We start from the raw sequence: 18,019 nt of genomic DNA on the forward strand, positions 1-18,019 counted from the left end.
TGATGGCGTTGCTGACGGGGACGGCGAAAAATGCCTAATTACTTTTTACCTCTGTCGCTAAGACCCGCCTCTTCTTTCATACTCCCCCCCCGTCCCGGGACTTTGACGCGCCCCCAGATTACTCTGTTCTCCATTCCTACTTTTAAAATTAAATCTATCCCTGATGTGGCTATTGTTTTAGGGGCCAATCAATGTTGGGGAGCAATTATCTCTATAATAACTAAATATTGTAGGCCCCCATGTTCTTTGACATGAACTTTCCACTCATTTCTGTGCCCAAAGAACGCAATTATATTGATGGTAGACTTATCCGAAACACTCCGTATTACGAAGATTGGATATTTCCAGCTAATAGCATCTAGGGGTTCAGGGCCATCAAATGCCTCTCTGCGGCTTTTATATTGGAATTTTAGATATAATGCGCAAGCGCAAATGCAACCGGTGCCCATGCAGGACTTTTTTGTGGGCCATAGCAATAAAACCGTAAAGAGATTAATTCGATTAAGCCAGATTACAGGGTTCGTACTTAACCTTGATAAGTCAGGGATTTGATTTAGGAAATTGGGGCGTGGGGAGTCAGGGATTTAAAGTTTGGTCAGGGATTTCGTTTGGTATATCAAACCATGATTGCTTCAAGCAATGCTAAATATGGGCCCAGGTATAATTATGAAGTGGGCTCTGGTAAACACCTTGAAATGGTCAGGACTCGGGGATATTGGTAAAATTTCGTCATAAATAAGCTGCAAAGGTCAGGGATTTTCAATATAAAAATTTTCTCCGAATCCTGGATTATCTTTACAATCAATTGTATTTAGGTTTTCGCGACTGAAAGGTCCCAAACAAATCCCAAATACTAATTTGTTTTTATTTATAAATGGGAAATAATTTTTATTAGGTCTGACAAAGGTTAAATCCTCTTAATTTCACCTTGCCAGCCAGAGCCAATAACATGGAAACTCCATTATTTTCATTTTTGTCGTTAAAAGAGAAATTTAACGCTAGAGCGCGGTGATGAAACTTATCCAAATCCCTATAATAAGTCTGGAAAACCTAGTTCAAATTCCCTCGAGGATTGATTGCGTCTGCTAATTTCTAGTTACAAAATGAATTCACCGGTGCGAGAGAGACGACATTTTTTCTTTTTTTTTATTCGGTCTAGCTAGAAATGAAAACGAGGCTTTTTTTGCCCAAGCCTAATGTCATAAGTTTATAAGATATGTTCCATAAGTATGACGACACTTCCTATACAAGTTCGTAATGCTAGGGACTTACAGTTCGAGCTAGTTCTGGAACGACAAGCGAGAATTAAGGTCCTACACTCGGTGGTTAATTTTGCATCTTCCTATTTAGTCTGTACTAAACCTTTGACCGCGCCTCACCAGGCGTCGCTTTACCTCGAATCTACGACCATACGTCACTTCATGACAAGCTCCAGTTTGGAACCAGTGACAAACTTATGGTGAACATATCTTATGATCTTATGATTAAACCTAGCCAAAAAAAGAGTTATTAGAAAACTGAGACCTAAAAAAGAAACAAGATTTCACTGCGGAAATCTGAGTATTTGTTTTTGGGGACGTGAATATTCTGTCTAATTTGAATATATTTTCCTTTTAAAATAATTACGCAAGTGCTACCTTTGCCTCGAATCCAGCCAGAACCCATAAAGAACCTGAGAACATTCAAAGATATTATTTGCATCATGTATTTTCACAGTATTCATTGTTTGGCAACCTTAAAAGGACATACTGCAAAGGTTACGAGCTCATGGAGACCCACGATGGTGTATGCATAGTTTTCAGACAAGGAGGATTGATGAAACCATTTACACCAGGAGGCCAAGCTACTTGGTATACTGCACTTTGTCAGCCTAATACCCTGGCCTCCTGTTGTAAATGGTATCAATCCTCCTTGTCTGAAACCTATGTATCGGTGGTAAGAAGGAATCATAACCATTTACACCAGGAGTCCAAGCTACTTGGTATACTGCACTTTGTCCGCTATAGCCTGGCCTCCTGGTGTAAATGGTATGAAACCTCCTTGTCTGAAAACTATGCATTGGTGGTAAGAAGGAATCATGAAAGGAAGGATTGATGAAATCATTTACACCAGGAGTCCAAGCTACTTGGTACACTGCACTTTGTCCACCTATAATAGCCTGACCTCCTGGTGTAAATGGTATCAATCCTCCAAGTCTGAAAACTATATATTGGTGGTAGGAAGGAATCATAAAAGGAAGGATTATGTAAAGTTTATCTCGATATAAACAGGAGTTTCCATGGAACGTAAAAAATATTCTTGGAGCAAATTTAGGCAAAATCTTAACGATTTCTAGTGAAAGTCGACAGTAAAAAAGCGTGTTTTGAATGGCAATAAGGCTCCTTTATAAAATTCCCAACAAATTTTCCGATTCAGAGAACTGTATTTCATAGGAGATTCGGGCGAAAAGTATACCCCATACCCATCTCTCTATTCGACCGACCATTTTGCAAGGGTTGACGTGTTCGTTGTGGTATAACGTCAGCCAACCGAGAGCCCGGACAGCTACTATCAAAACCCTAAACATTCCCTTTTAAACGTGCAAGAAATTGCAATTTTCCTACCCCCTACCCAAACGTAATAGAGATTTGGTCCTGGATCTCAGAGTAAACGGTATAGTGGAGTTTATTCGTTCACCATGATGATCTTGATTACTGGGAATGGTAGTGAAGTTTAAGAAAAAGGCTGTTTAATATTAGAGAAATAATGCCTTGTAACTCTTATCCCCGCCTTTGTGTTTATTCGAGTTATTTGGGTGGACATTGTCCGGAATAAGAAAAAAAGGGGAAGGAACTCAACGTCATGAATTCGAGAACAGAAAATGTATTCAAATAAACCCGGACCTCGTATGTAGATTCGGACCATTTCCTAGGTTCTCGTTCAAAGGACATATGACACGCCACAATTTACCTTTGTTTAACCTTAAACTTTTTATTTGGTAAAAAAATACTTGAAATTATTTTACTTTCCCTTTAGAAATGCAATTTTTTCAAGTGCTAGAGAATAAAAATGTACAATCCAATAAAACTACGAACCCTATATAGTTTAAAGATGACCGACCTGGGTCTTTAACTTTAACACCTTTTCTGATTCTGAAATGGTACTTTATAAAGCGGATGTACCAAACTGCATGCCAGGTGGCCGAGCGGTCCTATAATACCTATTTTTTGAACCTGCCGTGTATTATCCTATATTTTCCTATGAAAACACGTAGTTTTTTCTCCTATATAATTATTTAACTCCTAAAGAAAATTCCTATTTTTCCTATGAGGAATTAAAATTTTTTGAAGGGTTTCCTGGGAACTGTTTTTAAAGGTATAGACGACCGCCATTATTCTTAATTTTTACTTAAGTGGTAACTCTTCATTCATGATTCCACCCACCACTAGCTGTCCTATTTTTCCAAACCCCGGTTCTACGTGGGATTAGGCCTAAATATATTTTTAAACTGTTTGTACAAGGGAATTTGAGTTTGTTCTAGTGGGATTTTATAATCTCGTTAAAAGAAGATCAAATATTAAGCTTCTTTCCTAGGTAGGTAGGTATTATAGAAATGAGTGCATACAGGGTGTTTCTGATAAGTCTGCCATAATTTAAGGGAGATAGGCGATTTTAGTCTAAAATGTAACTTCTATCTCCATTTTGCCCTATGGGCCACTGTTTTCGAGTTGAGATTTGATTGTTTTGGGGATGACCCCTTAATTAAATTAGCAATCATTGTCTAATTCAGTTTCTTAATTACATTTAAGGGATCATAGAACATTTTCGACTCAAATCTCCCAAAGAACATACCCCTTAATTTATGACGGACTTATTAGAAACACCCTGTATGGTACTTTTTCTCTAAGCAATTTTGTTTTATACAAATAGATAAAGGCAGGCATGTTATACGATTTTTTATCTGTTCCATCAAATATTTATTACGTAATATTGTAAGCCCACACATACGCTACTGATTTAAGTCTGTTCTTTTTTATTTAACCTAGGCCTAGAACTCTCAAGAGAGTGTATTCCGAACTGCATTAAAGCAATTTTAACATATTCTGCCATTCGTGGGCGGAAGAATATTTTTTAGATTGAAAAGCTGTATAGTATACAGGGTGTTTCTGATAAGTCTGTCATAAATTAAGGGAGATGCTGAGTACTTGTATGACATTTGAGACTTATCAGAAACACCCTGTATAGATAGCCTTAGGGGCCAGCTTGATCTAAAGTCGGATTATATTAGTCAGTGTTTGTTTGCTCGTGTAGGACGTATTGAGACGCTTATTTGAAAAATCCCACGAGGAGATTCTCTTTCATATTTGATTTTACAGAAATCGGTTCGTTAAATATATTCTATACATAATGTAATGTAAATTTAGACCTAAAATTCTCCATACTGAATAACGCTAAGCCTTGGAGGATTTAACTGATGAAAGAGTGTATGGGGAATTTGAATTTTAGTTTGGTGACGGCGGGATTTGGGTTCAAAAGATTTCAAACTCAACTTCCTGGATTTATCGTTTAAAAGAGAAGTGAATATTTAGCATTAGTTTTCACGTGAAATCGTTTACCCGTTTATTTTTACTTTGGAGTATCATAACGCTGGTTTTATAAGAGATACAAGGAAATCCTTTGAGTATGTGGTAGCTCTACGTCTCCCTTTTCCAATGATACCTACTAGCAGAAGTATATAATACTTCTCTTCGAGAGAAGTGTACCACAAAGCGGGCGTGGTAATTGTGACATGATTCTTCCCAACATCCATTAACATTTGGAGCATGATTTTTAAACCGAATCACATACGCGATAAATAGTTCCCTCATCAGTACTCTATTAGTGCTTAAATGTTTGCCAAGGCGCATGCGCTTGTGGATTTTTGTCTCAAGTCAAGACAATCGAGGTTTGTGCGTAGATTTTCTGAGGATTTAGTACATACCAAACAGTTATAGAATTCACCCCAAGGTGCGATACCAATCCGAAGTTTTAGGAGCGGGTAAGCAAACAAAAAGGGCTCACTCGCCAGTGAAGAATCATGTTACGTAACTAAAGTATTAAGAGAAAACAGAGTGTCATCCTTCTTCTATTATCCCCTTCTGTTATAATGTTGTAACTGTGGTTCTATAACAGATACATGTAACTCACTTCAGAATATGATATCTGTAATTACCTTTCCAAAACTCGAGTAATTAATCGTAATACACCATGTAGCTGCAATTCTAAAATATTATTTGAATGTAATTGACATTTGAATACGGACTTAGCTAGGTGGTTCCCAAAGGTTAATACACTCTCAGTACGGAACAATACCGCAAACTTGAACTGAAAACCGCGGTTGATACATTTTTTACCACGATAGTTATACATATAACAAGCTTGATGTTTAAAGACCATATAGTTTAACTATTCGTTTCGCTTGGCTAACGTAGATAATGTTAAAGGTCACTGGTTAATGGTTTGATACAAAACTCAGTAATAATTAACTATCAAGAGATAATCTTGTAGGTAGAATAGAAAGTCACGGAGTAACAATTTCATTAAATCCTTTAGGGCCTTTATTGTAGTAGCTAGGATACGATATTGTATCAACGTTGTAGGTACACTGTTCTCTGTTCAATTAGGTTTAAACGTAGGCGTCATTTTCATTAATTAATTCAAGAACTTCATTAGAGGGTTTTTTTTTTCGTTTATTTTTCGTGTACTTGTATGTTTTTAAGCTTCACGTAAATTGTGTTTAGGTTTATTGAGGTGATGGCTTTTTGTAGATACCAAGGCCTCAAGTGTGAAAATATTCGCTCCACGAATAATACTTAAAAGTTAAGAAACTCAAGGACGTTATTAAATAGGAAAATTCTGGCTGCCATTTTAAAAGATGGCTGCGTATCCATCCAACCCCAAAAAGCGTAATACCGTCTTTAAAATATACTGGGTGTTTCTGATAAGTCTACTATAAATTAAGGGGGATGTTCTTTGAACAATTTTGAGTCGAAAGTGTAACTTCTATCTCCATTTTTCCGTTCTGGGCCACTGTTTTCGAGTTATGATTTGAGTGTTTTAGGGATGACCCCTTAATTAAATTAGAAATCACTGTCTAAGTCAGTTTCTTAATTAAATTTAAGGGGTCATCCGTAAAATACTTTGACCAATCTTAACTCGAAAACAGTGTCCATTGTGGCAAAATGGAGAAAGAAGTTACATTTTCAACTCAGAATCGCCCTAAAAACATCACATCCCCCTTAATTTATGCCAGACTAATCAGAAACACCCTGTATATAGTATAATATACTAAATATTAATAAAATCGGTTGAAAATTAAGGACGTTATTCCGTTAGAAAGGCTATTTTACATTACTGGCCGCCATTTTTCAAGATGGACGCGGATTGACCGAACCTTTCTTAATATAAACATACCTACTTAGTCCGACCATAAGTGGGTGTTATCTTCCTCGTGCATCTTGTTTAACGGTGTCATTTTTGCTGGAGGGGCTAGCGCAGTTGACACACGGTAAAAAAAAAAATCAGTGTTTTTTTTCGTACCCCTTTCATCTAAAAACCACGAGCGTTGTTGAAAAAAAACAAAAAAACAACCGCAAACAACCAACCCTGGCTGGCGTGTTTCTTTTTAAGCTAATGTTGAAAGCAGAGGAGGGCTGGACCGGACCGTAAATATTCTGGTTGAGGTTTTTATTATTGTTATTTTTCGTTACATGTTATAAGAAAAACAGACCCCATTAACGATCGCGTTATTATGAAAATACGTTGAAGGAAACGAGTCGTCGCGTATTATTAAGGTTTAGGAAAAAAAGGTTCCCGGGTAATATACCGTGACGTTATCAAGATACTATACTCATACCGCCGAGCCGAGTAATTCTTGTTACATGGATATAGGTAATTAAAGGGGGAAGGGAGATAAATTGGAGCGTGTGACGTAATTTTGATTCAATTTGGAATTAGGTTAGTTTCTTTTTAAGCCTTGGCAATTGCATATAGATTGCGCCTTAATTTAATATACGGAATCAATGAAAAAGGAACCCCCCAGCTTGAAGGAGATAGGGATGGAGTTGAAATCGCCATACCTATAGACTAGTGGCGGTAGAGAGGGGGTAAACTGTGTATCCCTCCCTCAGGGCGCGCTCTAGTAGGAGGATGACACTTAGCTAAGAGATAGAAGGGTATGACGTTTGCTTACGTAGTACTGCCATTATTCTACAATGGTGGCTTGAACCTTATCTACGACAAGGAAGTCCTCCCAGCATCCTCAGCGTTAAGGTAGGGTCGTACGGTATGAAAACGTAAAGAACGCCCCCTGTGTCTTAAAAATAGAAGCTAGTTCTGATACAAATGCATTGGTGCTATGTGGCAGCACTTAACAATCGCCTATACCGAAGTGTAGGGGGCGTGCGCGAGCTACACTGGGAGACTTTCATTTGATTGAAGCAGATCGCCCATCATCAATTCTACTCCATCTTACTTCTTTTCTCCCTGCCCCCAGAAATAAAAAGGAAAAAACTATCTTTCGTGGTAACAAAAAAAGTGAGAAATTAAAACTAATATGAATCCTTTGTCCCAATGGGCAAGCCTGAAACACGCTTGAAAGGAACCAAAGTGGAAATTATCTCTTTACTTTCCCTCACACGAAATCGGACCTAGAATGAAGACCCCTCTAGGATGATCCAAGGGACTGATGGAGATGGGCAAAAAAAAAAAGAACTTATTAAAAGATGAAGATGAAAATAGCTTATAGTTTCTTTTTCTCTCCCTGTCTTTTATTCTTTCGTTTCCTATTCATTTTCTTTTGTAAATGAGGTACCGGGATGGAAAAAAAGAACTTGGATAAAAAAGCTAATCGTCCAGGCTCAAACTGTGTCATTGCTCTGCCCTGGATAAACGTATCCAAACGTAATGAAAAAAAAATAAAAGCTTCGGAATAGGATTGGTCTTATGGAACAAAGGATATCAACTTCAAGAATCCAGACCGATGGAAGAATAGAGCGAGGTATATAGACGTTGATGAGATGGTTCAAGGGATAGTGAAACATAAATACCATACACGTTTGTATTTTATTTAAACTTACGTGGAGCAGAAGGTTTGGGGTTTTAAGAAGTAGCTAGAGCCTTTTCCTACTCCATTTACAGAGAGATCTACTCCATTTACAGAGAGATATACTCCATTTACAGAGAGATCTGCTCCATTTACAGAGAGATCTGCTCCATTTATAGAGAGATCTGCTCCATTTATAGAGAGATCTGCTCCATTTATAGAGAGACCTGCTCCATTTATAGAGAGACCTGCTCCATTTATAGAGAGACCTGCTCCATTTATAGAGAGATCTGCTCCATGATTTGCAGAAAATTCTACCCCATGATTTGCAGAAAAATCTACCCCATGATTTGCAGAAAGATCTACTCCATGATTTGCAGAAAGATCTACTCCATGATTTGCAGAAAGATCTACTCCATGATTTGCAGAAAGATCTACTCCATGATTTGCAGAAAGATCTACTCCATGATTTGCAGAAAGATCTACTCCATGATTTGCAGAAAGATCTACTCCATGATTTGCAGAAAGATCTACTCCATGATTTGCAGAAAGATCTACTCCATGATTTGCAGAAAGATCTACTCCACGATTTGCAGAAAGATCTACTCCACGATTTGCAGAAAGATCTACTCCACGATTTGCAGAAAGATCTACTCCACGATTTGCAGAAAGATCTACTCCACGATTTGCAGAAAGATCTACTCCACGATTTGCAGAAAGATCTACTCCACGATTTGCAGAAAGATCTACTCCACGATTTGCAGAAAGATCTACTCCACGATTTGCAGAAAGATCTACTCCACGATTTGCAGAAAGATCTACTCCACGATTTGCAGAAAGATCTACTCCACGATTTGCAGAAAGATCTACTCCACGATTTACAGAAAGATCTACTCCACGATTTACAGAAAGATCTACTCCACGATTTACAGAAAGATCTACTCCATGATTTACAGAAAGATCTACTCCATGATTTACAGAAAGATCTACTCCATGATTTACAGAAAGATCTACTCCATGATTTACAGAAAGATCTACTCCATTTACAGAATCTCCCCGATGAAACTTATTTAGCGAGCCACCAGACAGAGACGGTCGACTTTTAGCTTGTCTTCATGAGAATTTTCTATTTTCTTTTCTCTGGCTGCAATGCATGGGCCTGGCATTGCACGACCAGACCGACCGTGCGTTTCTTGATTGAATTTCCTAGATAAAGGGCTTAATTGAAGATAGCCCAACCAGGGACACATTCCAAATGGATACGGTTATGAGTTGTTGACATCTATATAAAATCTTGTTGTACTTCGACGAAAGGGGGTCGTCGCTACTCTTTCCTTGTTGTTTATTTTTTCTTCTTTCTTTCTTTCTTTCTTTCTTGATATTGTAAAAAGATATTGTGCAATCTGATATAAAGTTCAGATGTTCTCTATGTTTACAGCCTATTCGAGTTATTTTGTTCCCGAAATACAGAAAAAAACTGTTTTTTTTTACTGCTACTTATTTATACCTGGTGCATGATTAATTTTATAATATTAACCATTTTAACTTATTTTGGTGGTTCGATGACATCACGTAATACCTCTCATCTTCATTATTAAGCCATTTATATCGGAAGTCGTAATTTATAATTGACTTTAAAGGTTTCCTTCATCCCATTTAGTGAAATTAAGTAATTAACTACCGTTAAATTTGATTGGTATTGTACTTCAAACAAAGTCTAATTACTTTATACGCTTAATTTAATCAAAATTCCCTCTCTCTCCTCTCTCTCTCTCTCCCTTCTAATTTTGAAAAATTATAAAATTTAATTACTTCAATTTCCGTTCAAAGACAACATCCATTAAACCTAAGTAAACTCTGAGATTCTTCTCCCTCTCCATTCTTTTCTAAACTTAATTATAACGTTAAGAGAGACTTTAATAAAGTAAGCAGAAAGGATCGAGATGGAAGTTAGTTAATGCATAGTTTTCGAAAACCGAGAGAACCCAACCAAGTCTTAGCGAAAACCGAGAACTGATTTTGAGAAAATTAAGGATCGATTCTTACACATTTTTCTATCTTTCTCCTGGGCTGTTCGGCGGGTAATACGAAAATTTAACAAAATTAACGAGCTAGGTGTATTCCCTTAATGACCTAGTACAGGAAAATCTCCTAAAATTGGGCTCAAATTGAATTCTAACCTTTGAAAATAGTGAGGTGTTGCTCAAGATGCGCCAGAAACTTTTCTCTATAAATTTAATCAGAAGGGGGTAATAGAAGAAGGATGCCACTCTGTATCCTCTTCATGCTTCAGTTATGTAATATGATTCTTCCCAGGCTCATGGTCCTTTTAGTTTGCTCTCCCGCTCATCAAACTTAATTCAGATGGGCATCGCACCTTGGGGTGAGTTTTATAACTGTTTGGTATTTACTAAATCCTCAGCAATCAACCCACAAACCTTGATTGTCTTGTTGACGTGGGACATAAGTCCACAAGCGCATGCGCCTTGGCAAATAGTTAAGCAACGCTGATAGAGTAAAGATGAGGGAACTATTTATTGCGTATGTGATTCGGTTCAGTAACCTTGACCACTCCAAATGTTTAGATGATGTTGGGAAGAATCATGTTACAATTACCACGCTTTGTGGTAAGTACACTTCTCTCGAAGAGAAGTAAATCATACTTCTGATTTAACTAACTTTCTTCTAAACTAATTTAATAACTGTGGAGACGTTATTATCATCCATATATAATAATTTTAATGTAATCTTGAAAGTATAACTGAAGTTTATGAACACGAAGTTAAGAGTTATTGCAACCATTATTATTATTATTATCATTATGCATTTTACGTGCAAAAGTAAATTACAACGCGAGGCAGTCAGTATACTTGGTCATAAAAATTTCACTTCTGGCAGTGGTAGGAAAAAGAAAATATGTATATATTCTTTTAAATATTAAAATATCCTAGAACGAAGCAGCGGTATATACACCAGATAAGGAAAGAGGTTTTGATACAGCGTTATTCCTTTCAGTTTACGATAACAAGTTTATTGCATGACTTTTATCCCGCGGCTAGGTCATTTTATCAGAAGTTTATAAATGAAAGTATGCATTGTTTTTCTAATAAGTCTGACATAAATTAAAGGGTATGCTGCTAGGGTTAAACTGAGTGAAAAGTGTCACGGAACATGGGGTCTACAACATTTAGTTGTGGAGATATGTGCTACTAAACATTGATTAGCCCCTTAAAAAAAGGAAATAATGACACATGTGGAGTAGCCTTTAATAGTTTCAAGAAGTGATATCTAGTTTATTAGGGAGAATACTATAAGATGCCTTAATATTCGCACGCCATAGTCCCAGTCCCCCTTTCAAAATACAAGGGGGACGTAAAAGGAGGCCGGGCTATTTCGCCTCTCCTCAGTCGGAAAATACGTAATTTTCGCCATTCGCGTCGTGCTGACGTGAGTTTTCAAGAACCAATGAGATGCTGGTTGTAATTTAGGGGCGGGGATTAACTCCGGACCTACTATACGTTTGGACTGCAGATGAAGCTGGAAATGTGGCGAATTTATACATTCTCCCTAATAAACTAGATATCACTTCTTGATAGTTTAGAATTCAAGAACGTTATTGAACCCTTATCTAGCGTAAGTTTAAGTACTGTTAAATGGGTGTACACTGGTAAAGAAAAGATAATTACTGCGCATGTGTAACTATATCCTTAATTGTTTTCGGGGCCAAGGCAGACTCATGCTCATCAGAACAAACACCCCGAAATGTTACTTTAATTTATGGATGTCTTTCATATTAAGGGATTCCCGGGGTAGGGTAAGGTTAAAACCCAATTTTACCTATTTGGGCTCCCCTAAGCTTATACTGTAGCCTTAAATGGGGTTTGGGCGCGCGCCGCTATTTTCCGTATGGCTGCGGTATAAGGTGTTTGATGGGCAATTTTCTAACGGCGTTGTTATGGCAACGTCCGAGTGTCAATTAGGGAATATTTCCAGCACTTTTCTCTCTTTCTGCCTTCCGTCACATTAAAAAGTTTTTCCCCTTCCAAACAGCGCGACTTAATTCCCATTTCCTAGAACTGTCCGTCAGAATCGTAACCTTCCAGACGTTATCTTAGAATTTGGGTTTTTCTAGATCTTTCGTATTTTATTATAAAACTTCATTTACTCTGGTATGATCCCTTTTGAGGTATTTGGTGGCAACAGAGGACAGTTTTATTTATTACAATACCGTAAAAGTGTTTCAATGTTTAAAACCCTGTTATCTCGAACCAGGGATAGATTTAATTTTAGAAGTAGGAATGGAGAACGGTAAGTATTTACTTCAGTCCAACTCATAGCCCAGTAGAGAGCCCCTCCCTCCAACACGTAACGAAAAGTTTAAATTATTTTATTGGTTCACTTAAACTACGTTTTGATGACGTTGCTGACGGGGACGGCGAAAAATTTGTAATTTCTTTTTACCTCTGTCGCTATGACCCGCCTCTTCTTTCATACCCCTCCATCCCGGGGAAGGGGGTCCGTCCGGGGCTTTGACGCGCGCCCAGATTACTCTGTTCTCCATTCCTACTTCTAAAATTGAATCTATCCCGGCTTGAACTCAATATAATGTAGAATCAAGTTTTTGGTACCATTGTAAAGAAGGAAATTTTCTCTATAACACCCGCAAAGATTTGACTAATTATCATAGTAATAACCGTCGAAAGTTGGCCCTAAAATCGATGCTTTATAACTTTACCTCACTAGTTTGTCTTATAGAAATATTTGGACTTCAAATAGAGCCTCCAGCACCAGAAAAACTTTGAAATCTTATAGGCCTTGGTATAAAAGGCCTTTCTTTTCTTTCTTCAGTGTTTGGACTCGATTTTCGAATCAACTTAGCGCACTTTTTCTGAAGGAAAGGAAGATTTTTTTTTACAACTCGTTTTTATTTCTTTCTTAGGTTTTTCTTTTAAACATCCGAGAAACTAGGCCTAAGGCGAGAACTCTTAGATCACGTCAATATATGATCTTTTTTTCTGCTTCTCCAATAGTAAACCTTTTTCAGTTTATCCTCTAAAGTTTTTGGAACTTAAAGCCTATACTGTATTTAGAGGCCCAGTTTGGCCCTTAAAAGGGGATAGAGCTCTATAAAACGAACCTGTAGTAATCTACACTTATCCCTATTCAGGAGCAGTTGGCAATCTACCGAAAATCGGGGCTGGTTAATAACTTAATACAACTAGTATGTAGTACATGTAAAAATCAGGGGGTTTTTGATGAAAATGTGTATATAAAGTCAGTGAATTTTAAATTATCATAAGTTTATAAGATATGTTCCATAAGTATGATACTTCGTAATGCTAGAGACTTACTGGGAGCTAGTTCGAGAACAACAAGCGAGAATTGAAGTCGTATACTTGGTTAATTTTGTAGTCCTGCTTCCTATTTAGTCTGCATTACTAAGCCTTTGACATCGCCCCAGTCACCAGGCGTCACTTTACCTCGAATCTATGACCTACGTCACTTCCAGACAAGCTCCAGTGGCAGTTTGTAACCAGTGACAAACTTATAGAAGGAACACATCTTATGAACTTATGCTAATATCATGGAATTTTGGTATTGTTATTGTTCGTCCATGTTGATGCATAGCCATTTTTAATTACAATATTCGGACTTTTGTACAATTAAAATTGGTGAGGGAAAATGACTTTAGACGGTCAGGGAGACCTTGGAAAAGGCGTGTAATTTTCCAAACCATCCGCGCCAACACTGTAATTAATAGTTAATTCCACAGCTAAAAATTATCCACCAAATCTAAATTATTACTCGGAGAATCCGAAACAATATGTCCTTTTACGAGCTTGTTATTTATAAGCTATAACTTAGCAATGTCGGCTATAAATATATCGAATTTGGAAGAAGTATTTTTTACTTGGTGGGATAAGTCCTTTGGTGGAAGTAAGCTTCGCCAAAGAAAATCAACAGAAAAAAATAATATATATATGAACAGAAATAAAAAGATAGAAAATTTTCTGACGGTATTGGGAAGAATTTGGAGTTGTCAGAATTGGTGAAAAAAATATATATGTTCTTAGTAGTTTTTTTTTCTTTATTTGAAAAAGAGGCACGAAAAAAAATTAAATTAAACGAAATTTTTCGCGTTTTTATCAATTTTATTTTTTATATTTTATATTTTACGAGTTTTTTTTCTTGATCTTTCGACAGGAATAAATTCATTATCTCTGAAGTAAAAACTGAACTTTTTTAAGAAATTTTCAAGGAAATATATCAAATTCGAGACTAAATTAGATTAGTAAGTTAAACACGAAGTTTTCACGCTCAATTATTATTAATGTCTACAGACTACCCTTACTACAGTTTTTGAGTCATAACATTATGTTAACATACTTTCGTTATACTTTCTTTAAAACATTACGTAGAATAAAGGTTTATCTTATTTTCGAGAGAGAGTACAAGACGTTTAATATCCTGTAAAAGGCGTTAATGTAATTATAGCCTCTACTCTTCCAACATTAAGATTAAAAAATAAGAAATTGTTAAATCTAAGTTTAGTCGAATTCCCTTTTATCTGAAAACTTTTGAAATTTTTAAGAAATTGGTCTTTTTTTAATAGTACCTACAACTTTTCCAGGGGGGGGGGCTTTTAGTGTTAAATTACATCCTAAGGATTTAAAAAGTTGGTAGGATCGACTAGGAAATGTTTAGAGTCATAGAGGATTTTTTTCGTTTTATTTTGAGATAAATATATTTGTAAATCCCAATTGATATATTTCTCCGAATTGACACTTTAGCCTCTGTACTTTAACCTAACAATACACGTAAGAAATAAATTTCCCCTGGAAACTCATGGAAAATCCTAAGCCAAGTACCCAAAGGGTGTAGAAAGTAAATCCAGGGTATCTGGAGTTTGACCATTTTTCATTTTGTTACCCGGGCAAGCTAAAGAAATTGAAGAACAAGTGTTCAGGGACCCGCAGAACCCCCAAACTACTCGTTTGGTATTAGAGTCATATATTTTATCTTCCTAGATCTTTTTACTGCAACGTTTTCTTTTCTTTCGCTCTTCTCTCTCTGTGTGTGTCTTATCCAAGGGGTGAAATCCCACGTGATAGTAATCTTAGCGCGTTATTCGTGGAACTCTATAGCTCTATCTCTGTGGTTTGTTTCACGTGCAGGATTCCCTTAACTACAGGCAAAGAAGAAGACGAAGTATTTTGGCTCGTCCTTCACCCCACGATAAATAAGGCCTTAATAAAGATACAACCCTCATAAAACAGTGTAGCTTAGTGGCGCGTAAAGCTAATATAATTCTCGTTGAAGCCCTGACTGCCACCCCACACGCTCTGTCGGTCCCAATGCAACAAAGAACGCCAAATTCATCCCAGTCTGAGGGTCTTGGAATATTATGCGAAAATACTGCCATTTCTTGGTGGTATCAAGAAGTGATATCTAGTTTTTTAGGAAGAAGGTATTAGGCCTAAGTATTTGCGCGCCATACTCCCAGTCCCACTTTCAAAATACAAGGGGGGACGTAAAAGGAGGCCGGGCTATATCGCCTCTCCTCAGTCGGAAAATACGTAATTTTCGTCATTCGCATCGTGCTGACGTGAGTTTTCAATTAGAGGCGGGGATTAACTCCGGTCCTACTATACGTTTGGACTGGAGATAAAGCTGGAAATGCGGCGAATTTATACCTTCTCCCTAATAAATATCACTTCTTGGTGGTATAACCACACTGAATTTGGGTAATAAAACCATACTGGCGTCTGGGTTATAATACCAAAATTAGGAGGCCTCATTCTCTATCTGGGTTAGAAGGGAAAGATTGTTTATCTTTGGTTTGAACTGAATTGAACCAAGAAATTTAAGGTTAACCCATTTTATCACTATTCGCAAACTTTGTATTACTGGAGGCAACGGAATACTTTTGAACTTCTGACCTCTTTTGCATTTTCCCGCGCTTTCTTCGCGCCTGTTTGTATATTGACTCGGGTCACGTTTAACTAAGCCTAATATAAAACATCTTGGGAAGTTAAAGCGTTTGGCATTCTCGGTTGTGCATGGCACTTCGAAGGAGTTGAATGGAAACTGGCGGTAATGAAGATTGTCCCTTTCCCACCAAAGGACAGAGGACCTTATACCTTTTTTTTTCCCTCGCCAACTGGCGCGAGCTCCTATTAAAGGCTTTGGAATCGATCAGGCTTCTGGCTGGTGGCGTGGCATGCACTCGGAGGAATAATAAAAAATGGAAGACTGAAAGTGAGAGGCATTGAAGAGACCGAAGAGGATAGCTAAGAAGAAAATTGAATGAGGAGTAGAAAACTGTCTTTTATTAAATGTTCCCCTCTTATTTAGAACCTATAGATAGTTTTCACACATGGAGGATTCATACCATTTACACCAGGAGGCCAGGCTACATTAAGGACAAAAGCAGACGGGTTTTTGTCCTCCAGGTAGCCCGGCCTCCTGGTGTAAATGGTATGAATCCTCCATGTGTGAAAACTATCTATTCTTCAAATGGGAGCTTTCTATTCCTTACTCTGTTTTCTATCATAGTTCTAGTTGAAGGGTTGAAATAGCATTCCATGACCTACGCCCGCCCATAATGACCGAAAAGACCCCCTTTTCTCAAATCTTTAGCCCCTCTTTTTCATCCTTTCTCCAAAAAGGCGAAAAGAAATAAAATATCCACCTTTCTTAAAAAAAGAATAAAAATGTTTGGCATTTGGCACACTTTTCAAACGATTTTTTGGCCAGTATTTTGGCTTGAGAGATACGGACGGTGACTGGTCTATACTATCTTAAGACATTTAGGCTAGACGCATTTATTACTAGTATTTTTAGTGTCTTTAAAAATGCCTGAAGTGTTAATGTTAAATTCAACTACGTTAATTATCCATACATCTGTACTATATCTGGCAGACCGGATGAATCTGTAATATTCCTTTTCTATACTGTATACAGATAGCGTGTGTGGCAACCGGCAACTCTTCACGCCTTTGGGGATGAATGGTTGGCTATTTGTCGATATTTTAAATAACAGTCATTTCTTTCAAACACGAAAAAAGAAAAAAAAATAGAGACCGACGCGTAAATCCTTCATAGAAAAGCGGTGACTCTTTATTCCGAAGAAAAATGTTTCCAATTCCATAATCTTTTGCTTCTTAGCTATGGCAAGCAAAAGGCAAGTACACATTGCGAGGCGTAAAATAGTTCAGCGTTTATCTAAAGCAGAAATATATTCCCCCGAAGTTATGATTGATCCACGATTGATACGTTAAAGTGGCAAAGTTCCATTTGTTGACTTACAACTTCTGATTAATCTATTTCTGTCCCTACCTCTCGGCGTTTTCAATAGACGTTTTTCTGCTTGTGTGCCCATGAGCCCTACAATCTTTCAATCTTAGTGGTGTCGAAAAGATATTGAGAAAAAGAAAAGGAAGGTGGTGGATAAGGATGGACCATCCCTCCCCCCCCCCTTCATATCGCGAGGGACTTATCTTTTCGCGTTTTGATTCTATAGTTTTCTGCCTTCTCTTTCTCTATACCACCCACGAATTTGTAGTCTCTCTTTAATGACCCTTTACTAAATACCTTCAAAGTTCCTGAACTGTGCGCAATATTTGGTGAGACTAGTCTAGATCCTACAGATTGGAGGCAAGAAAGCCCGCCGCCCCCCCCCCGGTTTATTGTTGTTATCATAAGTATAATAGTTATCAATATAAGCTACGAAATAAGACCAAATGCAAATCGGACAATGTGAAGAATTCTTTCCTCTGACAATTTTTTTTTAATTATTTATTTAAAAGTGTTACCAAAACCTATAGTTTTTCTTTTCAAGCTATAGGGTTACCATTGTATAATAATAAGTTCTCATACCATTCATGCTGCGCAAATCCAATTTAAAGTGATCGTTAGTAAAGATTCGATCCGATCATTATTTTAAATTTGGTAGGC

General features: G+C 37.3%; 2 protein-coding genes across 5 annotated transcripts in view; one reads left to right on the plus strand and one right to left on the minus strand.

Annotated features, from left to right (window-relative positions):
• The window catches only part of Las (lipoyl synthase, mitochondrial), a 73,435-nt gene that overhangs the window by 51,804 nt on the left and 3,612 nt on the right, over positions 1–18,019 (plus strand). The gene's annotated exons all lie outside the window — the stretch shown is intronic.
• The window catches only part of fid (class I SAM-dependent methyltransferase fire dancer), a 42,976-nt gene that overhangs the window by 24,190 nt on the left and 767 nt on the right, over positions 1–18,019 (minus strand). The gene's annotated exons all lie outside the window — the stretch shown is intronic.

This window comes from Phalangium opilio, unplaced genomic scaffold (assembly GCF_054372755.1).
Source record: "Phalangium opilio isolate 3A_F unplaced genomic scaffold, DU_Popi_V2 ptg000079l_1, whole genome shotgun sequence".
Lineage (NCBI taxonomy): Eukaryota > Metazoa > Arthropoda > Arachnida > Opiliones > Phalangiidae > Phalangium > Phalangium opilio.